This window comes from Falco punctatus (assembly GCF_963210335.1).
Source record: "Falco punctatus genome assembly, chromosome: 5".
Lineage (NCBI taxonomy): Eukaryota > Metazoa > Chordata > Aves > Falconiformes > Falconidae > Falco > Falco punctatus.
Window position 1 is genome coordinate 90,099,641 of NC_137584.1, and position 22,593 is coordinate 90,122,233.

The following is a 22,593-nucleotide window of genomic DNA, read 5'->3' on the forward strand; positions in this document are numbered from 1 at the left end:
AATATTGCAGCAGTGAACCGTGGGGTGGACAAGTATGCCCTGCCCTGTAGTTTTAAGCATTACACTTTGCCGTCCATTGTTTCAAAACTGCTTTCCTTCCCATAATTATCTTCGAAAGAGAAAGCTGATCCAAAGAGTTTTCTCTTTTTATTTTTTGGGGTTTTTTTTGTGTTTTTTTTGTTTGTTTGTTTTTCAGAGTGGCTCATTGATTTCCATTTTTACTCATAAAGGTGAATAACCAAAAGAAAAACCCCACGGCCCTATGTTACCTAGAGTTTAAAATAGAGAGAACGCACAGGTGTGCCGTAGCACGCTTCATCTGTGGACATCCAAGTGTCTCACAGAGGTCATAGTGGGCATTTTGAAGAAGAGGAAACAGAGGTGCTGAGAGGGAAAGTGTCTCAGCAGGTCAGTGGGGAAGCGGGGCAAGTGTCTGCCGAGCCTGCACCGGAGGTGGGGGTGAGGGAGCGGAGGAGAACAAAGCCGTGCTCGTCTACCCAGGACAGCCCAGGTCCCCAGTGCAGTGACACTGCTGCGGGAGCCGCAACTCACGGCACAAGCCGTGGAGCCAGCAAAGCCTGGTTTCCTCCGGTGTTGCGGCTAAAGGCTAGTCCCAGGGACGCCTGATGTTGGCCTTTGATGGTGCAATCACGGGGTGCCGCTGTGGCCTTCCCCTCACCGAGGGCATCGGTGGAGTCTGGCTCCTCACCTTTGTTGTCTGTTTTCCCAAAACCTTTGGGTACTGGGGAGCTGTGAAGCCTTTCTGTCAGGTGTGATGACTGTGACCCAGCAGGGCCAAGGCAATATCCTTGTGCGCACCCCCGTGCAGGCACACACAGGCATTGCAACACAGGGGACACCTTCTCCCATGGAACTGTGCACATTCTAATATTATTTTTCCCTTTTTTTCTCTAGAACAGAATTCTGAAAGGGGATAAAGGCTGGTACCGCAACGCTATTCGTGGTGTTGACTCAGCAGTTGCTGTTGTTTGACCTTACGGGAAAGCACTTCCCAAGGGGACACACAGAATTAGACTTCCAGTTCTGTAGCTGTGGCTTCTTTGAGCCCCGAGAGACTCAGCATGAAGGGAGACTCATCCAGGTTATTCATCTGATGAGCAGCTTGAGTGAGAAGGCTGCGGGTTATGCCTGCAGCCACGGCGCCGTGGCTCATGGTGCTGTCCTATCTCGTTCCCCAGAGAGGGAGGTGAAATGAGAATTTTGGTGCAGAATGTTGAGGGAGCAATTTTCCAGCTTTCTTGATTTGCCACTCTTGAAAAGGCTTTGGGGAGCCGCTCGGCCTCCTTGGTGGCAAATTGAAGCCCACGGGTAAGAGGCTGGTTTTCTTAGCTTTAACGGACTTTGGATGCCCCCGGTCTGTCGGCCAAAAATGGAAGACCACTGCTCTGACGGACACCCCTGGCATTTCAGAAGAGCTTCTCGTGGCTCGGGAGGAAGTGGCTCTGGTGGCTCTCGTCCTCTTTCCCTCTGAGGACTAGAAGAGAGCCGCTCCACAAGTGTCTAGAGTTCTGTGGCGTGGTGCGGCCATGAGTTAGTTGAAGACCTCAGACTGCTTTTGGTAAGGGGATTTGCCTCTGAAAAGTAGACAGGCTTTGGGAGGTTGTCCCGCTCTAGTCATATGGTAGGAAGCAGCGGAGTCAACGGGACCAGGAACCCAAGGTCCCGGCTCTGTCTGTAGCAGAGCAGCCATGCTGCGGCTGTGCAACCTGTTTGAGCAGATGTTGGACCAGATGTTCTCCATGGGTCCCTTCCGGTGGCAGCCTTCTGTGTGGTATTGTGATGTGGTTTCACACCTAAAGCACCTCAAGGCAGCCCTAATGCCCACTGGGCAGGGCGCTGGGAGAAGGGGCCGTCCCAAACTCCTCCCCGCGGATTCATGCCCAAACGACAGGTCCCCACAGCAGAAACTCCCGTGGCAGGCACAGGCGGAAGAGAGAAGAGAACATTTTATTGGAAACAACAGTTGCGGAGGCCCAACAGGCAGAGCGGTTCAGCTGCTGGAAATGAATCTCCACCTGCAAAGAGAGAGTCAGAAAGCTCTGCTAAGTCCCTGAGGGCAGGAAGAGGCAGGACTCTGCTCCCCGTTCTGTGGGGAACAGCATTCAGCAGGAACCCTTTGTGGCCCAGAAGAGAGAGCCGTTGCTGCCATCGGCTAGGGGTTGTCTGTGGCGCCTTGTCCCCATGGGGAATGCCCCTAGAGACCTGCGTGGGAGCAGAGAGGCGTAGTGCCCCTGTGCCACGCAGCAGGGCTCCCTGGGGAGCCCCTGGGCTGCCACCACGGAGCTCGTTCCAAACCCTGCCCAGCACCATCCCTCGCCCTCCCTTGCCAGCGAGTTGCACTGACGCAGAGCAGTGCTGAGAGCTGAGAAAGATGGGCAGCAGCGCCTGGTACACACCTGGACCTCCTGATCTTCCGCACCTTCGTGCGTCTTTTGGCTGGTCCAGCCCGCAGAAGTTTTCCTATCTTTGTCCTCCTCTTTTCCGTGCAGCTTTTAGTGTCCTCTCCCCAGGCCTCTCTTCTCCTTAGCCTTCTGCCTTCCTTGTTCTGGAGGGAGCCTGCAGACCTTTCCATCCCGCAGTGGTATTAGTTAGGGGGAAAGCCACCCTCCAGTGGAGTCCCTTCTGATTTGACCCAAAGCGAGCCCATTTTACCTTCTCTCCTCTGAAAGGCTGGCCAGCTTGACTGGACACCCCAGGGGGCCTGCTGCACTCTTGATGGTGCTTGGAGGCAAAGCTGGAGGTGCCTACAAGAGAAATGTTGCAGTTGGGAGGTGGCAAGGGACAACGTGGAGCGGGAAGCGACTGTTGGCCAGACTGCTCCCTTGGCTGTCCAGAGGAGCTCCCTTTGGCTGGTTTGCATCGGCCACATTGCGCACAGTCATCTGCGCCCCTGCAAAATAGACTGGCTGAAGCTCTGACATGGAGACAATGAAGTAGGGCCCCGGCAAAACCCCTCTGACCCCCTCTGTCTTTTTGTAGCTATTTTGTGGGCCTTTTGTTTGCTCAAGCAGATGCCTAGTGCATTTGAGAATCACCTTGCCACTTCCCCTTCCTATGTATCAGCCTGGGGGGGCTGGAGGAATAAGCCACACGCAGCCCGGCTCTGCTGCCGGGCAGAGGCACAGCCGCGACGTGGCCTCCTCAGAGACTGCCCTCCTACAGCAGAAGCCAGGCTGTCACCGTGGCTGCGGGGCTGACATACCTCTCCCGTTGCAGACTCCGCCACCGTATCTCCCCCAGCTTTTTCGAGGACACTGAGCAGAGAGGGGCATGCCTGCAGCAAGGCTTCTGCCCAGTGCTCGGTATCCTCTGTGTCTGGGCAAACACTTGGCTCTTCCAAATGCAGCTCTAGAAAGAAAAAGCCCTTGCAGCCAGGTGACTTCTTGGAGGTAAAACCCAGCTCCAGCAAAACCCACCGGCAGCCCTCCAGCGCTTCTGTTTTCACCCTCCCGTGCCCGGCCTGCAGGCCTCAGCTCACCTTGCTGAGCAAAGTGTTTGTGCGCCAAGAGGCAGGGGCAGAGGCCATGAGACAAGCAGGTCTGAGAGGACCACACAGGATGCCCAGCCCCTCCAGAAAGGATGCTGCAGGTTCTGGCATCCCAAGCATGCCAGCCTGTGACACCCCTCAGTCCCACTGCCTCTTACCTCCAGATCTCTGCCTGGTGGCCAGCGACTCCTGGGCTGCTGGGCAGGGGGGGCCACTTCTCTCCTCCCCAAAGATTTCGCCACAGTTCACCACCAGAAACTGCAGCAGCACCTTCACCTGCACACATCAAAGCCCTGTTGTCAACCCAGCTGCTGGAAATGGACCAAGCAGCCTTTGCCACTCCTGCGCCTTGCCTGTGCGCAGAAGGCGGTGGCTGTGGGGCTGCTCTTGCAGGCTTTGCCACCCCAGCAGCATCTGCCCAGAGCCCAGCCCCCTGTCCCCGGAGCCCCGGGACACCCACCACCTCTACGGAAAATGCGGAGGGAGGGCTGGGCAAGCCCTGTGCAGGCTGGCTTACCTGCAGGGGCTGGGGCAGCGCGCCATCCTCCCCACCGAGGGCTGCCAGGGGCTGCCCAAAGAGCGCCTTGCCACAGCTGGAGCCCGCCTGCCCCGGTGCCTGGGCAACGGCCGCGCTCTGCCGCAGAGCCAAGGGCCAGGGCAGCCCCCTCCTGCTGCTGCTGCTGCTGCTGCTGCTGCTGCTGCTGCTGCTGCTGCTGCTGCTCCCTCCTGCTGCAAAGCAAAAGAGAGCCAGAGGCCATCAATGGAGACTGCCAGGCCAGCGGTCCCGGAGCCTGCCCGGCCTGCCGCCCAGTGCTGAGCAGTGCGGCAGGACGGGCAGGGAGCCAGCAGCTGCAGCCGTGGCTGCGGTTCAGTGGCTGGGAAGCTCCCGAGAGCCGGCGTGCCACCAGGGCAGCAGCAGAGGCTTCGTGTCCCCCCAGAGCCAGATCCGGCAGCCGCTTGCCCAGTGGATGTCCTTGCTCATCCGGGTGATGTCCTCCCTCGGGCTGCCCAGCCTGCACGGTGACGCTCCAGGGACAAGTGAACACAGATCAGCTGCTTGCAGGAGGTGGCCTTTTGTTCCAAAACTCACCTGGTGAGCGGCAAAGTCCCTCTCCGTTGCTCGATTTGGCCGCGGGAGGCCCTTGCTTGGCATCAGTCTGCAAGAAGGCGGCAGCGCTTAGCACCAGTGCCACCGGCGAGGCCATGCCAGTGTTCCTAGTGGCTCCCCGACCCCCTCCACTGCCCAAGAGGCACCGTGGGATGCTCTCTCCCTCCCCCCGGCACAAGCTCCCCTGCCTCGCTCCACATCCCTGGCACCCCGGCACAGCCAGAGGCGGGTGAAAGGCAGCCATCCTCACCCTTGCCTGCCGCTCCACCAGCCTCTCCAGGCTCCTGGCGCTGAACGTCCTCCACTGGGCGAGAGAGAAGGAGGGGAAGAAGATGAGCGGCGATGCCTCAGCTGCTCGGCTGGAGGACCACTGCTCGGGGACAGAGCCCGGAGCAGAGAGATACTCACGGCACAGCGGCGGCTTAGCTCCTTCTCCAGGAGTCTGAGTGACGGCACATGGGTGACTCGAGGTCTCTTGTGCCCTTCTGGTGTCCTGTGGGGCGGGAAGGCACAGGGAAAGAGCTGGGTGAGCCCCAGGCCACCTCTTCTGCCTTGTCTGGAGAGCTGGGGAGCTGTGTTCCCCCGGCCAGCTGGGAGCATCCCCCCGGCTTACCCAAGCAGCGTGTCCACCCACTGCTCCTTCAGGGCCCAGGAGCTGCAGAAAGAGAGGAGACACAGCGTCAGGCCCCGCAGCCCCCAGCCCGTGGGCAGAGGTGGGTGCCTGCGCACCCCTACCCCGTGGGGAAGGGCACAGGGGCAGGATGGAGCCCCACGGGGCGGGGCAGAGGTGCTGCCCAAGCCCTGGCTCCCTCTGTCCTGCCACCCTGCCCACACAGATGCTTTTGCCCTTCCCTTCTGGGGACCAAAAGGTGGCCAGGGGATGCAGGAGGTGGCAATGCCCCCATCCCTCCCTGCCGGCGTGCTGCCTGTCCCCTGGCCAGGCTCTGCACGGGGGGCAGAAGCCACTCACAGGGTGGCGTGGGCACAGCTGGGAACCTCTCCTGCCCGGCCATGGGACGTGGCACCACGACTCACCCAAAGTCGGCAACGCAGGAGCCAGTGGGCCAGGCGAGGATGAGGGAGGTCCTGCCCTCATCGCTGCCTTCCTCTTCTTGGTGTCCCGCTGCCCTTTCTGGGCTGCTGAGCACCCACAGCTCGTGCAGGGCCACGCGGAGCTGTGGGCGCAGGGTGGTGCCACGTCTGCGGAGGGGAGACGTGGGCAGTGAGGTGGAGGTGGCCTCCTTGGGGTCCCCAGAGGCAGAGTCCTGTCCCCCCCCTGCCCTTGGGACGGGCACTGGTGCCTCCAGCAGCGAGGTGCCGGGGCCCGGGGTGGGTGCCAGGGTGTCCCTGTCCTGGTCGCCAGGCCAGGGTTGGGGGAAAAGCAGGTGGGCTCTGAGGGTCTTACTGCAACTTGGCCACCACCAGTTCCTCCGGGAGGAGGAGAAGGCGCCTCTCACTCCGCTTGCGGCCCTGGGTCAGCCGCACGTCCGTGCTCAGCACTGCCTCGTCGTCGCTGAGAGCCTCCCTGCAGAGCAGAGCAGAGCAGAGCGGGCATGAGAAAGGCCACTGCTGCGGGGTCCGGCCGTGCCCGTGTGTCCCCAGGCCGCAGGGGGAGCCCACCTGGAGCCACTGCAGCAGTTGGCCTGGCCCATCCTGCCCGGGACAGCAGCACCCTCGCCGTGCACAGAGGATGTGGCCCAGCCGGCAATAGCGAGGATGGGAAATAGGGCGCTGGTGCCAGGACAGCGCTGTTTGGCCAAACCCTGCCTCGTGCCAGCGCCACTCCGTGCCAGCACAGCTCCCTCCTGCCGCCTCTGGTGGCTGCTGGCTCCAACTGACCAACACTCCATTCCCAATGGAAAGTGGGTCAAGCCTGGGGGGGGCTGGGATCTCTCTACAATATGGCCACCCATGCCTTGCCCTGGTTAGCCCCAGCACGACAGGGCAGGGGGCAAGGACCACCTCCCTCCACCTTCCAGCGGTGCCTCTTTCCTTGGGCTTCACCATTGCTTCCCAGTGTCCCACTAGTTTCGGTACCCCAGGCCTGGTGGTTCAGCCAGGTCTCCATTCCTCGCGCTGCTCATCAGTCCGTGGTGTGTTTGCTTTTCTCCAGGCCTCAGGCCTGGCTCCTGTTGGGAGCGGCCTCGCAAACCCGCCTGCCAGGTCCCGCAGCACTTGAGGGTGCTCCCCATTAGGGACATGAGCATCTCCACTGGGCTCAAGTGTCATCTAATCTCATCCTCTTCCAACTGACCTTACCCAATCTCCTTGCACTAAGGCTACCTCTTCTCCAGCCTTTCCAGCTCTCCAGGGCCTGGCATGTCTGAAGGCTGGTCTTGCCAGAACCACCATACCCCAGGAGGATTGGCAGAACCTAGACCAGCCTCAAGTGCTGCCATGGCCTAGTGAAGGCCAGCAGAGGTTTACGAGAGAGACAAATAATTCCCTGAAATCGTGACATATGATGAGTTCTTGTAGCCCTGGGGAACTGGTCATCGGAGCTCTTTTCACTACTGTGCCCTATGCTGGTTCTGCCTTACGGTGCTCAGCTGGCACGGTCTTCACTTCTCTGTTGGCAGTTCAGTGTGGCAGCAGCAGCCGGGGGTTCCAACCAGCAGCAACGCGGTGTTGCCACCTGCTTAGCATAGAGGTCCCTCAGCCACTGTGCCTTGCCCAATGGGGTGTGTGGCTTTCCCTGGATTCCCCATGCCTGTGTCTGTGACGCTCACAGTCAAAGCCTGCAAGGGAAAAACGTGAAACCAAGGGAGGGATAAAGACCCAAGCAGTTAGTATTCACCAGTGAGTATTTGATCTCAGCCCATCCCTCTGCCTCCGTGCTTAGCACTGTACAACCACCCAGCGCAGGAGAGTGGCTCTGCCATGGGGGCGAAGCACCTGCGCAGGCAGGAGAAGGGGTGGGGGACCGCACGTACCTGGCTTAATTCTACAGACTCGAAAGAGATTTCGCCAGCTGATGTCATGACTTGTCCGAGGCTGGCAGTGATGTCGGCCGCAGAGGCAGTAATTAAAGCCCTGGCCTCCCAGCTGGAGGCACAGCCGTGTCCTGCGTCCTCCGAAGCAGCGCTGGACTGACATGGCAGGAGCCTTATGTAGCCAGGCCAGATTTTCATTTTTGGAGTAACAGCTTCAGATCCACCAATGCAGGATTTTTCACTGTAAGCTGGAGAAGCAACACACTTATTTCCCTTTCTGTCTCACACTTAGCTAGGTGGCAGGTGTGTCAGGGGACCAAGGGCTTCTCTTCCAGCCAACGACACAAGGCTTTGGTTCTCATTCCCTCATCACGTTGTGTTGGCTAGCAGAGGTTTGCACTGGCATGTGACATATTTTCTTATTGCTCATCTACAACTGCAGTCACATTTCAGAAGTGTTTTGGCGCGCCGCTCCACTGGCAGCTGGCACTTGCAGCAGCAGCTTCTCCAACTGAGGTGGTTTGGGTGCAATGCATCAGCCCATTTCTCATATTGCACAAGGTCTTCCTTTCCCCCTCGCCTCTTTTGGCTGTATTGGGACATGTGACATCTTTTCAAAGAATCTTTAATCTTTTTCAGCATTTGGAATGGGCCTGAATAAATCCTTGTCAGGGGAAAACTTTATGAGAAAGACGTGGTGTTCTGGCTGGTACGATCTCTCGCAGGTGCAGGATGACGATAGCCGTGATGCAGCAATGCAATAGCATGGGGCGTGAAAACCACAACTGGTTTTATTGGGAAGAATCGGGCTGGTGGCGACTGCGGACCCCTGATGTGCTCCTTACCTATCCTGTGAGTGTGCTTTTCTGGTAGACACACTCACCCCATAGTTCCCTGGAAAAGAAAGGCTTAGAAATGATGGGAATTTTCTATCACCACCTGAATACCACTTAAAACTGTGGGATAATTAAGGTTGACAGCTTTAATTCATTGGCCCCATTTTCAGGTAAAACTATTCATTCAACCAGGGTAAGGACAATAGATGACTACCGGTGAGTTCATCAGCTGTAAATCTGGGGTGTTAAGTAAAATAAACATGTTGTAAAGCTTCTGCCCTGTTTCGTCCCAGCTATTCTTTAGACTATTCATCTATTTTGGAAAGCTTACTGGTTCAAGATTTAAAAATCATGGACTACATGTGAGGAGCAGGTATGATGTGGACGTGGAGGAGACTGAGGTCCTGATAGGAAACAGGGGTGGGAAGGTGAGATGCTGGCATCCTTGGCGAGGGATGAAGCAGGCTAAGGGAGAAGTAAGGGGGCAGGGGGTGGGCACATGCATGTGTGGTTTGGGGATCGCTGCCCAAGTTCAAAGCACTTATGCAGATTATTGCTTGTAACTTGTATTTAAGCCCAGACCCAAAGCGGTTAAATACCTGCCCAAACGTCCAGCTGGTGTCCCCTAAATGTGTGCCTGTGGGGGGTCAAAGCCTGCTCAGCCAGGGGAGTCCTGGTACGAGGTTCCCTGGGCTTAAGCAGGGCTGAGGCCAGCAGGTCGAGGCTGGAGGGTCTGTAGAAACTCAGCTACAAATGTCAAAGCCACAGAAGCTTAGTCTCCAATAAACAGCTTTAATCTTATTTATCTCAAGCCTTTTATCTGCAGGCTTTCTTGGCTGGTTTTGTTTTCTTTACATTTGTTTACATACACTGAACTAAGAGTTTTTCTGGAAATGCTGGTATGGCTTTTAACTGTAGGAATGATTCACTGAGAATAATTAATTCAAAGATCTTGGCATCTCTTTTCCTTGTAATCTGGTGATGGATATTCTGTGATTTTCTTGGAGGTTTTTCTCCCTGTATGTGCATGTTTACACTCACACCCACACAGACTCACACACATTTGCAAATGCAGATACTTCCCTCTTCTTCTGGAGCTTTTAAGTTCTAGAGCAGCATATCTGACCTGTGTGATTAACCCCTTCTGCTACGCAGCTCCTTTCTTTACATCCAAAAGCATGACAGAGATGTGATTTGTGAGACCCTTCCTATAGGTTTTTGCCCATATCATGAACCCCCTGAGCTCCCAGAGCAGAGCAGACACACAAAACACACTTCAAGGAGGGTCTGTGCTCTCTGCTGACTGCTGCGGCTGTTCGGGCTCCATCTGGGGGATGGCTGGCTCAAACCAGGCATTTTCCTAAGGAATTAAACAGCACAGAGCTGCTCCCCAGGCCCAGGATTGTTCCCCAGCGTTGTTTAATTTATTAAATATTGTTGATACGGAGATTACAGCTTGCTCACATGTTAATATCCATTAGCTGGGAAGCAGTGAGTTGCGCCCCTGAGACTCTGTAAGCCTTGAGGAGTGGGACTTATGTAGCAAATGAAGCAGGGACCTCACAGTGTATGAGACAAGGGGTTTGCCCGCTGGCCCTGTCTGTGAAGTCTCTGATGGCCCTTGGAGTGGCTTATCACTCTAAATGTCAGTAACACTGAAATGATTTCCTTTGTAGAGCTCACAGCTACACTCAAATAGCTTATTTTTTTCCCCTTGTTCTGAAACCCATCGTCTGTGCGCTGCCAGGATCCCTGTAGCCCGGTAATTTGCACTGTTATTTCAGAAGTTAAAAGCTATTACAGTGCTTTTTAATCACCAGCACAGCATGGCAAAAAACCCTCATTGCTTCACAGTGATGGTCATACCATTGCGACACCGATGGCTGCCTGGGGACCTGGGCCAGGTGGCTAGCAGGCTGCTGGTGAGCTGGCATTAGCCAAATAGTGTCATGGCAGAGCCCACAGCAGAATGTGGAGTCACTCTGTAATTATGCTCCTGTTTTTTCTGTTTTGTCTATGAAACAGAGTCACTGGAACAGGACAACTTTCATAAATTCAGGGAGGGCCAAGATTATTTTAACTATCTCTAACAGCACTTGGCTCTTTGAGGATTTTTATCCAAATGTCTGCAAGCCCTTGCTCTTCACAAAGAGCGATAAACGTAATTAGCACAGTTCTAAAGTGGGGAAAGCCGAGGCTTAATTAACTACTTATGGATATACAGCAAATCAGTGGCAGAGATGGGAAGAGAAACCAGTTTTCCTGACTCCCGTTTATGCCCCAGCCAGTGGATTCCAGTGCCATGTCTATGTGGTAGCAACTGCAGTGGGATAAACAAGACAAAAAGTCCCAACAGGGCAAAGCCGAGGGTGGCCCAGTGGCCACCCGGACAGCCCTGTGGCCGGCCGACATGGCTCTGGGGGACACCGTTGCCTATGGTCTGGCATTTGGTGAAGCCAGACCGGCATCAGGAACCTGCACAATGCATGTGTGGGAGGCCAGTCTGCTCCTCAGAGCCTTGTCCTTGTAATAATCCAAAAGTTTGCTTACAGGAAAGGGTTCCTGCTGGGGCATCGCCCACCCATCCGCTCCCTGCCTCCCTGCCACCCCCGCTGGGCTAACCTGGGACTCCCAGCTTTCTCCAGTCAGGAAAGTCAGTGGTCTAGGACGGAGTCATGGCAATATGCACCCTGCACCATCCACTGGGGCTTCTGGCTTTCCAACCTGTGTCACCCTTGTGCCAGCCTGCCCGTCACCACCCATGAAGCCTCAGCCGGGACCTGCAGCCACGCAGACCCATGCTGTCACGGAGACCCACACTGGGTGAACGCCTGCTTCTGAAAACCGAGCCATGCAACTGGAGGAAGAGGCTGTATTGAGGTATGCAGAGATGAGATAAGCCAGGCACGGACTCCTCAAAGGCAGTGTTTAGCCGTTGTTCTCCCAAAAGGCTGCTGATCGAGAGGGATAGCCTTGAAATGTTCTGTTCTGAACAGGTGGTGCCAAAGTGGAGGGAGGGATCTCTCCTCTATCCCTCTCACTGACCCCGGGATGGGTATACTCAGACTCTATTACCTTCACAGCTACACACCTGGGTGCAGAGCTATGCTGAGTGGTGTCCTCCTTACGCCCCACCAGCTATCACAACAGCTCTGGAGGTCAAGGTGCTCGCAACATCTCCATGGGCTCTCTGGAGGTTGCACCACCCATCTGACTTCCCTTCTTTTCCTACAGCTGCGGTAGAAGCTGTCTTAGCAAATGAGGAGAAATCATGGCTACACAAGTGACATCCCTTTCCTGGTTTAGGTCAGAACGTAACCTTGAGCTTGTGCAATAGAACAGACTCCTCTGCCTGCGGCTCCCAGAGCACAGCGCTGCATGCCTGCAGGCGTTTAGCTAACCCCAGGAAGCAAATCAAGTTAAAATGGTGCGAATGAGATTTTTTTTTTTTTTTTTTTTTTTGCCCTAGCATTTACTGATGACTTACTACATTGCATCAGGGAGGCTTTCAAAACAGGAAGGTATTTCTACTCCAGGCTGAAATAACACACTCTAGTACCGCCAGCAGGGAACTTGCTGCTCACACCCTGGGCAATACCCGCTTTTGCTGAGAGCAGCAGTAGGTGCAACCCATGGCAAGGGGTGACTCTAGAAACATGTAAATAGAAATTGTAGGTTTTGCTTCCAGCCACAAGAAGAGGACCTATTTAGCATTCGCTCAGGTTGCTACAGGACGATGTGGTTTCCGTTTTCATCCCACTAAAGCTTCAGGGTGAGCAAGGATGGGTCTGCAGACAGGCACTGTGCTGGGGGAGGGATGCAGCCTCCGCCCCAAAGGCTCCTGCAGGAGCACCTTGGCATGGGGCAAAGGGACTAGCAGCAACACAACAACAAGAAGGCAGAAAACAGGCAAGTGCTGCTGTGCAGGGAATCACTAAATGGTGGAAAAGAAGGGAACTGGCTGGCTGTGGCAAGCAAGAAAAAAGGCAGAGGGGGGCTGGAGCTGAGACAGGTTAGAAAGGAAGATTTCTGAGGCCGCATCTGTTCTTAATCACACCCAGGGCTTTTCTCTGGTGCTGGGGTCAGCTGGTGGAGGAGACCTTGTGTCCATACCATTCCACCCTCTCAGCTGTCAACAGGTGATGGCTGACTCTGCATGGTCTCCTGGGAGCTCTTCCTGGCTTGTGCTAATTCCCAAGCGATGCCCAGAAACCTGCAGGACAAACGTTCGTTTGCACAAGCCAGGAACATGCCGGGGACCGCCCTGACCATTGGATTCCCTTGCCCAGGTCCAGTATTGCTGTGTCTGCACAGCCGAAGTCTTTGCTTGGCTCTCGCCATGGCTTCCCTCACCTGGACCTGATGAAACCCTTCCCTCACAGCTGCCAGCCCCCCAGTGCCTGTCGCGAGGGGCTGGGGGGCACACATGCACATGGCTGGGAGGGGGGTCCCTCTGCAACCTTGGCGAGGGAGGGCTGCTGGCACCACAGAAGTGCGGGCTTGGCCAGGCTGAGCATTGAGCATAGGCTACTTGTTGCGGCAGGCTGATGGATAGTGATGGTAAGAGCCATAGAAGCTGGTGCCGGCGATGCTGATGGAGAGGTGAAACAACGCTTTCCTGCAGCATCAGGTGCTCCCTGCTGCCCATGTCACCAGCCAAAGCAGTAAGGCAAGCTTTCACAGGTTCTCCGTCTTTGTCCCTCCTCCTGCTCCAGGCCAGACTGCAAAGGCAGAGATGATCAGTTGTGCCTCTGAGGCCAGCAGCTGGTTACGCCACCAGTACATGTTCTCCAGGACAGAAACGCATGTGGCAGACGTTTCTCCTGCTCCTGGTTTAAATGTACCTTGGAAAACTTGCTGTATTAATGAGGCTGAGTTGAAGTGGTCATGGACATTTTTGGATGCTACATACATACATGTGCATCTTCTCTTTAAGATTCTCCCTTCTCTTATATCCATGGCTTTCAGCTCAGGCAGCGCTTTGATACCCCAGTGCTGATTTTTGACTCGAGCACTTGCAGAGACTGGCTCCTTGTGCTGGTGGGAGCCTGATCCATTGCCCAGCTGCCTTCCTCAGGGGAGAAGTCACAGAAGAGCTTCAGGAGCAACCTGCAGTAAAGCTGCTTATTTAGTGAAAGTGAAAGTGAAAATCAGCCTGAAGCCTGGAGGAAGGCAGCAGCCATCACCTGGAGGTGCTGCGATGGAGATGCAATGGAGGTGCTGCGGTGGGGGTGCTGCGATGCGGGTACTGTGATGGAGATGCATGGGGGTGCTGTGGTGAGGGTGCTGCAGTGGGGGTGCTCCGATGGAGATGCTGCGGTGGGGGTGCTGTGATGGGGGTGCTGCGGTGGGGGTGCTGCAGTGGGGGTGCTGCGGTGGGGGTGCTGCAATTGGGGTGCAATGGAGGAGCGATGGGGGTGCTGTGATGGAGATGCAATGGGAGTGCTGCGGTGAGGGTGTTGCGATGGGGGTGCTGTGATGGGGTGCTGCAATGGGGGTGCTGCGATGGGGGCACTATGATAGAGATGCAATGGGGGTGCTGCGATGGAAGCGCTGTGATGGGGGTGCTGCAATGGGGGTGCTGCGATGGGGGTGCAATGGAGGCGCTGCAATTGGGGTGCTGCGATGGAGTGCTGTGATGGGGGGTGCTGTGATGGAGATGCAATGGGGGTGCTGCAATGGAGGTGCTGCGATGGGAGTGCTGTATGGGGGTGCTGCGATGGGGGTGCTGCTGCAGCCCCCGTGCCCAGGTACCCATCGCTGGAAGGCAGCCCTGGGCCAGCACAATCCCCCCAGCACCGCTCAGTCCAGCAGCTGAGCTCAGACAGCACCTACTGGCACCGCCCGTGTGCCGCTGTGGGGGGTGTTGGCCCAGGCCGGGAAGCAGTGACAAACCCGACCTTCCCAGACTGCCGTGGATGTCCTGCTCATTTTCCTGGGAGAGGAGAGCTGCCCTGGGGCAAGCTGTATTAGGGAAGGGAGGGACTGTTGCAGGGGACCAGGGAAGGGGATGCTGGTGCCAAGGGAGTGCCTTGAATGGAGATGGGGGGAAGAAACAAGGGTAAAACAAAAGAAAAAAATAAAGAGAAAATAAAGAGAATAGGAAAAAAAGAAAAGAAGAGGAGAAAAGAGAGATAATAGGGAAAAAAAGAAAAGAAAAAGAGAAAAAAAAAGAAAAAGAAAAAAAGGAAAAGGGGGGGAAAGGTGGGTGGGAAGGAGGGGAAAAGTGGGGGGAAGAGGGAGGAAAGGAGGGGGAAAGGAAAAAAAAGTCTACAGGTACTAGCAAGGAACAAACTGGAGGTCATCACTGCCTCAGCTCTGCATGCAGGGCCATTCTGTACCCCTCAAGCCACAGTTCAGACAGCCTTTCAAGGCACAGAACATTTAAGTCCATAATTTTTCTTTTTTCACCAAGTTTTACGTGGCACTGAGGAAAAAAAACCCACCACATCTCTTTCATTCTTGGCTGCAGCATTTTAAATCAGAAAGGAAGAGGAGGTGCAGCTTCTATCTGTCCACCTTCAGGCACCCCCGGTGCAAACCCTGGCACCGATGCTTGTAACTCCTGACAGTCGTGACTGTCACAACAGCCAGACAAACAGACCAAGACCCCTGCAGCTGTGGGGCTCCACAGCACAAACCTGAAAAAAACCCCAGGGCACCCATAGGTCCTAACGGCCCTGAGCAGCCTCAGCTGGGACCCACACCCACACCCCTGCCCAGCAGCTCCATTGCAGCTCAGCCTTGGGCTGCCTTGCAGGTGGGTTGGGTTGGTCCTTTTGGGGTGGTCCTTAGGTTGCCTGCAGCCCTGGCCTTGGAGCACCCTTTTGTTGTGCCTGGGGCTGCTGTGAGGAGCTGCTGCTGGCACCCAGCTCTGCTCTGTGTGCCTGCTGGGGTCTCCATGCCCCCCTTTGGGGGCAGTGCTGCTCCCTGAGAAAGGCAAGTGCTCTTGTTACTCTTCCATTTCTTGTCCCTCGGTAGCTATCTCCTCCAGGGTTTTTCAACAGAAGTTCTTGTTATATGGATGTATATTTTCCCCTGCTTATATTTGTCTCAGAAGCGACCTCATCTAACATTTTCCTCAGGGGAACAGGTCTGCATTTATGACCATAAACTGATTTATCTGCTCATAAGAAGATGGTGCAGCCTACTGAGCCACCCTCTGATCGAGGCTTGTCAGGAGCCCCTGCTTGCCAGCCACAGGGCTCCTGAGCCTGCTCGCCTCCTTGCTGTCTGCAGGTTTCTGCTTACAAGCTGGTTTTTGCTTGTGAAGGCTCAAGCCCACTGATTTTATTTTTTTAAAAATATGTATATTCTTTTTCTGTTCTCAGGATGGTCTCACGGCTTTTCTGAAGTGCTGCGGAGGAAATCGCTTCACTGAAGCATCTCTGCAAACTGCTGACTGACTGATGATGAAATCTTGCTGGGAAGGAGCAGTTTTGAGCAACAAGCCCTAGCCTTCTCCAAGGCGTGCAGCCGCCCGGGCGGTGGAGCTGGGACGCCGTAGCACTCGTCCTGCTGCCATGGTCAGAGCTATTTTCCAAGCACTTTTATTTTAAGACACCACGAACTTTGGGGCCCAAGTCTGACTCTTGTTGAGGGTTGGAAGGGCAGGAGTGTAGCAGGGCTGGCCTGGTGCTGTGCACCCAGAGGTCTGAGTAAACCACTAGGACCTGCAGAGATCCCACTGCATCTCTGGGTAGCCTCGTGCTGATGGTCAGGATGATAGAAGTAGGGGAGCTGGTGTGGACTTTGAGGGGGGTTGATTGGTTTTAAATACTGATTTCCTTTTCTGTTGAGTGTAGGGGTTGACGTATTAAACACCTGGCAGGTGGATCCGCCTTTGGAAGCAGAGCATGCTCAGTGTGGTGTGTGTAGGGAACGAGCCCATGGCATAATGGCTTTTAATGTTGATGAGTTTTATGAAGTGATTGTGATGCCTCTTCCTTGAAACACTTCTGCTCACTGTTGTAGGGGGTGTATTGCAAAAGAAGGTTTCACTGCTGTGCCCTATCACCCAGGGCTCTTCTTGTGTGAATCCTGCTGAGTGAGGGATGTGTTCCTTGAAAACACTTACCTGCCTGGGGAGCACATCTCTGCCCCAATAGTTTTCTCTGGTTGGGCAAGTGCCCTGTTTATGGGGAGTAAAATCGGAGGAGATTTACAGCCCACACTGATACAATGTGATCCAGCCATGACAGACAGTCCTTTTGTCATCACGAAGGATGGATCTAGTTGTTAGTACTATATTTTATTACGGTAACAGGCAGGTTTGAACTGCACTTGTGAAGGATGGATCTGTTAGGAAGGAAAACACTGGAGCTGTTGTGGCTCACTGTTGTGTTAAGGAAAACTGTCTTGCACGTCACATGTGGGCTATTTTACACAGCAGAAAAAACCCAACCCTTGCTGTCGGGGTTTGCTCTTTTCAGGGTGCATTTCCTAATTTTAGAGGTGGAATTCATGCGTTCTGCTTCTCACGTTGTTGGTGAGGTCTCTGAGAAAGTATCTGTGGTCAGAGCAAGTCTTTGCAACTAGTACTAGCCCTGTTTCTCCTCAACTCCCAGTTGCTCACAGACAGTTGTTCAAAGTGGGTCTTACATCTGCTGTTGTTTATACACAGGAGCTTTGCGGGGCCATGTGGTAGAGTGGCAGATTATACAGTTTATAAATAATCTGGCTGCAGTTATAGCCTTTCTGTGTCTTTAAATATATATTTATATATATGCACACTTGGTGAGAATGATACTGTGTAGATCTATGTGACCTGACTGTCACTTCCACAGACTTTAAAACAAAATAAGTGATGTTATGCTTCAACTTGTGTGACAGTCCGAGCCCCTAATGCTGGTGAGAGGTGTGGAGACTGACAGCCAGCCCCCCATATGATGCCTGGCCCCCGCTACATGCCAGCAAGGTGCCTTAGACCGAGAGTCCCGAAGCCCTGTGCTGGTGGCACGTTGGGATGCCTGGAAGCTGCAGTGCTCAGGCACGAGAGCAAGCCTGCAGTGATGGCTCTACCAAGGCTTGTGGATTCTGACTGTTGGCAAGCCTCGACAGAATAACCAGATTAAAACTGTTAACACCATAGCTTTCCCTAAAACTTAATTAGTAGGAAGGAAGAAAAGGAGGACGAGCAGGCCCTGCTTTGAAGGTTGAGTTGCAAAAAGTAACACCGCAATAACCCTGAAGAGTGTTTGGACTAAGGCAATGTAGGTGTTTGGTGTTCAGTGGAAAATATGGTGAGAGGCTGATGTTGCAGAGCTGACGGTGCCTCTCCAAGGAGCGCAGGGCTGGGATATTCAGAGGCTTTTCCTGACAATCTCATCATCAATCAGCCCTTGTCAATTTGCTGCCAGTGGGTTTCAAAAAGGGGTGGTTGATTTTACTGCTGACCCTTCTGAACGCCTGTTCTTTAGACACCTCCTGATGTTACCCCAGGGAGGAATTCCAGTCCCTCCAAAAAACAAGCTTTCTTCTAAGGCACCTCAAGCATCCCAGGTCCAAACCAGAGGCTACCCCAAATCACCAGATGTGCTGGGGCAGATCCTCATCTACATCTGCAGGAGCAGGAGGTCTTGGGCACTGCGTGGCAGGGCCTGGGAACTCTTGTAGGTTGAAAAAAGCTGCCACGAGAAGCTGCATCTCACCTTCTTGAGGTGTAAGGCCCTTGTCTTCAGCTGGCTTTCCATGGGCACATTTGGTCTCCAGCTTGAATGAGAAAAGCAGTCTACTGCATGACCTTGGAGAGGCTTCAAAGTGCTCTGTGAGGATCTAGATATGTGCGTGTGCACACATGTCTCCAACAATAAACGCATTTACTGTAGGCAAAAATGGCAATGCTGTTTTCAGTTACGGCTTTCTTATGCTTCCTGCTAGAGCTGCCTTGCTTCACTTCTGACTTAACCAAAATTTCTTCTTTGGCTGCAGTTTTCCCTTGTTGCTGCCACTTTCCATTGTGCTTCACTTGCCTCAGGCTTAGCTTGTTTCTGAGAAGTTATAGCAGAAAGGGTCTTGCTGGTTTTGACTAATCTTAGGAGAAAACTGATGTTTTGTCTTAAATTTCTGACTGCAGTAGTGTTTGCTATGTGTAACGCTTCCAGGTTCTGAAAGGCAGTCTGGAAATTCAGCTGGAGGATCGACATGCAGCAAAGGCTGTGGGTTTTTTGCCTTTGAAAAGTAGTGAAATAATTCTGAGTTATAGGTTTGAAAATCCTTACGTAGGAAAGGATAGAGGCTGGCAGAAACAGCCTGGAGAAATGGTCTTTTCCTTAAGAGGAAGGGGATGGGGCAATTGTGTTGAATAAGGAGAATTAGGACAGGTAAGTGGATGCACAAGCAAGGATGCAGGATGTGGAAAAGTGGGTGAGTGAAGTTTGTATGGTAACATACACAGAAGAACCAGTTAGAGGGACTGCTGTCTAAAATGTGCCACAATATACACAATTTTTCAATAATTGCATTTCCATATGGCCAGCCAAAACCTGTGTAATATGTTGCCAAGGTTGTTCCCTGCTCTGGCCCACAGAAAGTTACCAGCTTTCAGCTCGTGTTGGCTGTGCTAGGATTGCACATGGTTAAGACTTGTCTGATGTGGAGGCTTTTAACAGGAGCACGAATATTAGTGTGGATGGAAATGCATGGCTGAGCACCCCAGACAAACACAAAGGGTTCAAGGAGCGGCTTGCAACGGCCGCAAAGCCAGCTCATGCACTTCCCACAAAAAACTAGAGGACAAAGAACTAACAGAAGCCTTGGATAAGGTGACAAGTTGATGACCAATAGTACTCTACAATAACCAGCTAAAGATAACCAAAGGCTCAATTTTGCCTGAAACTCTCAAGGGGTGAGGCAGGACAGTACAAGGTCATGGTATCCACTGCTAAAGGGTATAGAAGGTGCCACCAAAACCAGAGGAGTCCAGGATGCACAGTGAGGCTGTGATGGTGTTATCCCATGGGCTTCCTGCTGCACACAGATGATCCTGGCCAGATGGATGCATACAGCTCTGCATGGAAGTGTTGATGGGAGAGTAGGAGTGGGTAGAACCAACTTATTGGATTATTTTTATTAAAAATCACCTTCCCTGTCTGTAAGGTCTTGCAGTGAGCTTTCTTCCACTAATTTCCCACAGTGATGGAACTAAATGTTCCATCTCTGCTAATGATTCATGTAGGAGGTGATATATATCCATGTGCTGGCATTTTATATATACTTTAGTTGCCTTTAAAAAAAAACCCTAGATAATTAGATTGCAAAATTGCTATGTTAAAGGAGTATTCATGCTGAAGTCAGGCACTCCACTGCTGCAAATTGAAGTTGTCTGTTAAAGCTTTGTGCTGCCCTCCTGTAGGAAAGCTACTGCAATCAAAATATTTGCCATGTTTCTCATTTTCTAAGTGCTCAGCTCAAGATCCATGTTGCCCACTTGACAGCTGCATCGAATGCTGGCAATTATAGGTGACACTGCTGCATTTAAGCATATAAAGCGCCACAAAAAATGCTATAAAGAAAATCAGGCCACCCAGGTTTCGAAGCAGGCTTTCTGCGTGAGAGGTTCTTGCTGACCTGGATGCTGCAGCTATAAAACGAAGGCAGCTCTCTGCTCTTACCCAAGTCTGGAAAACTTGTGCTCTGACTGCAATCCAGGTGCCTTTTCTCCCTTCCTACCTGTCTCTGTCCCTGACTGTGCTGGGTGGCCACATGGGCTCTGCAAAATGGCTATCTCTAGCCACTGAGGGCTTGCAGAGGTCTGCTTCTAGCGCAAGGGGCTGCTTTCCTGGGTGCCTTTTGCTCTTGTGGAGATGGGGGGGTGGGGGTGGGGGGGTGTTGATGCTTTGCGGGTGACAGAGTGCAGAGAAAAGCTAGGCAGGAGGGTGATATTTTGACATCCATAATGATACAAAAGTGATGCTGGCCAAGCAGAGTACTGAATGGATGTTACGGGTTGTGTGTTACTGCTACAGTGACTGAAGAAAATAAAGTTTACAGAAGGAAGATATTGGCCATATAATTGTGTCCTCATTCACCCCTGCTGAGCTCCGCTGTTGCCCTCCTCTCTGAAGGGGGGGCTGTGCAGGTGAGTGTCTGGGGTCTTGTACCCGGCAGCTCCCGCAAGCGCTGCCGCGCTGCTGCTGCAGTGCTGTGGACACTGCTGGCTCCCGGCCAGCCTGTGCAGAAGAGAAACGTACCAAGGCATAACCAGTAAGTGAGAACATCTGGGGAGAATACTTTCTGCTTGTCTCATGAAAGTGAGCTTAGAAGCGCATTGTTGGGTTCGGTGTGTCCCCCGCTTCTTTCTCTCACAAGAGTGGGGCAGGGGTTAGTTCTGGGTTACTTAAATGCTTACAACAATGTCCTTAACATAGAACTTGGCAAAAAGGTTTGCAGAACAGTCAATGATTTTTTTTAGCATGACAGCTGCCTTAATGTGGTTGAAAGTAAGTGGGTAGTGGATCCCTATGAACCTTCTTGCTCCCTTAAACCTAGGGAAATTTCCTTGCTGCCAAAGGGTGAATCTGTTCTGTTCTCCAGCAACAAAAAGCAGACAATTCTCCTTAAAATACACAGAGGGGACTGCAGACACAGACCCTCTCCACCGTGTGCCCATCCTAGTGCCTCCGGTCGAGCCCCATCCCCTCCAGCAGCGCGGGAGGGCTAATCCCTGGTACTGAAGGCACCCGGATTAACCTGCTGCAGGATTAGGATGCTTGAGCTTTGTTAGGAGATTAATACATTTGGTTGTCAACATTTGCTGAACTTGGCCTGAAAATTATTTCCAGTGAGGTCGCTGCCCCTTGGGCACAGCTTGCCTGGCACGTTAGGAAAGGCTGTGGTTAAAGCAAGAGGCTGTGAGGGTTAAATGGGAGCTCTGAGCATGCAAGGATGCGTTTTGGGTTTAAACCAGACGTTGCTGATGGGGGCAAAAAGGCTTTGGTGGTCTCATCTGTTGCTGCTGAGCTCTTGCCTGGCCAGGGAGGTGGTCGGGTCGGCGGGGGCGCCTGTCTTGCGGTTTGGTGCAGGTGAGGGCACGCAGCATGCTACCTTAGCCCGGGTGTCAAGCCCTTCTGCTTTTCACAGGCTCTTTTATTTTGGGTCACTTGGCTGGAAGCAAATGTAGCCACTATCCTGGCACTAGTTTTGTTCACCTATTTGTGCTGATGTCCAGATAAGAGAGAAACAGCTCTGTCCTAGGTGACATTAGAGCTTTCCTTGGTGAGGAAAAGTGGCTTTTTGGTACTTTGCTTTCTGGAGTTTCCCGCTGATGACAGCATGTGCCATGAAGCTGGTGAGCCGCCCACAAATGAACTTGTCTCAGTTCCTGCATGGTGCAAAATGAGTTTATTTTAAGGGCAGGGCCTCCGCAGCAGTAGGTACCTGTGGGGAGAAAGCAATTGGCTTCCACTTTCTGTGCTGGAACTCAAGCTGTCTGTCCTTGGAGTGTCTTATTTCAGCTGCTAGCAGGAGAATTCATCTTTTAAAACAAACAAAAAAAAAATGAAACAACAAAACTTCCTTTTGTCAGCACAGTGTTAATTCCAGCACAAAGTCTGCTCATGCTAGCTCAGCACCTTGTAAATGCTTACACAGCTTTCTAGTGCACGGGGTAGTGATAGTGGAGCTGTGGTCCCATTGCAACTGGTCCCACTATTGTGTGTGGACTGGTGCCTGGGGTGCACTGATGCCAGTGGAACACACCATAGTGCTGCAGGGAGTGTGCGTGGGGAGGGATGGGCATGGCAGATCCTTGGAAAGCAATTCTTTTTCCCTTTTTCTTCTCTGGGAAATCACAAATGAGGGCTCTAAAGACAGACCTGTCTTTAAAGGTTTTTGGTGATACAGGGAATATGTGTATATTCCTCTTATCAGTGGGAAACTGCCATGATGGTAAAATAACTGTTGGAGTGAAACAGTTCCCAGCTATTGTGACCCAGGTGGATAAAACTTGCATCTGCTTCAAAGCAGCTTGTCTTGAAACACGAAACACCGGCTGCGGGGTGGAAATGGTTCCAATTATTTCATTCAGCCCTGTGCCTGAGCATCTTGATTTCAAGACACCCTTCCAGGATGTGGGTCAGGGCGTGCTCCCCTCTGCGCATACCAGCGCTGGCAGCGGCTGGTGGCTGGAATGTCTGTATGGCATTTGTCACACACCTGACAATATCATTTTTCTTCCTCAGTGGGCCAGCGAGGATATTCAATGGAGAT

At 53.2% G+C, this 22,593-nt stretch overlaps 1 long non-coding RNA gene across 1 annotated transcript; it reads left to right on the forward strand.

Annotated features, from left to right (window-relative positions):
- Positions 1 to 4,796: 4,796 nt before the first annotated feature.
- On the forward strand, positions 4,797 to 22,567 carry LOC308064295. The gene is made up of 3 exons (XR_013928330.1): positions 4,797 to 13,630; positions 15,717 to 15,853; positions 20,352 to 22,567. It is a non-coding gene; the product is annotated as an uncharacterized lncRNA (long non-coding RNA).
- Positions 22,568 to 22,593: the final 26 nt, after the last annotated feature.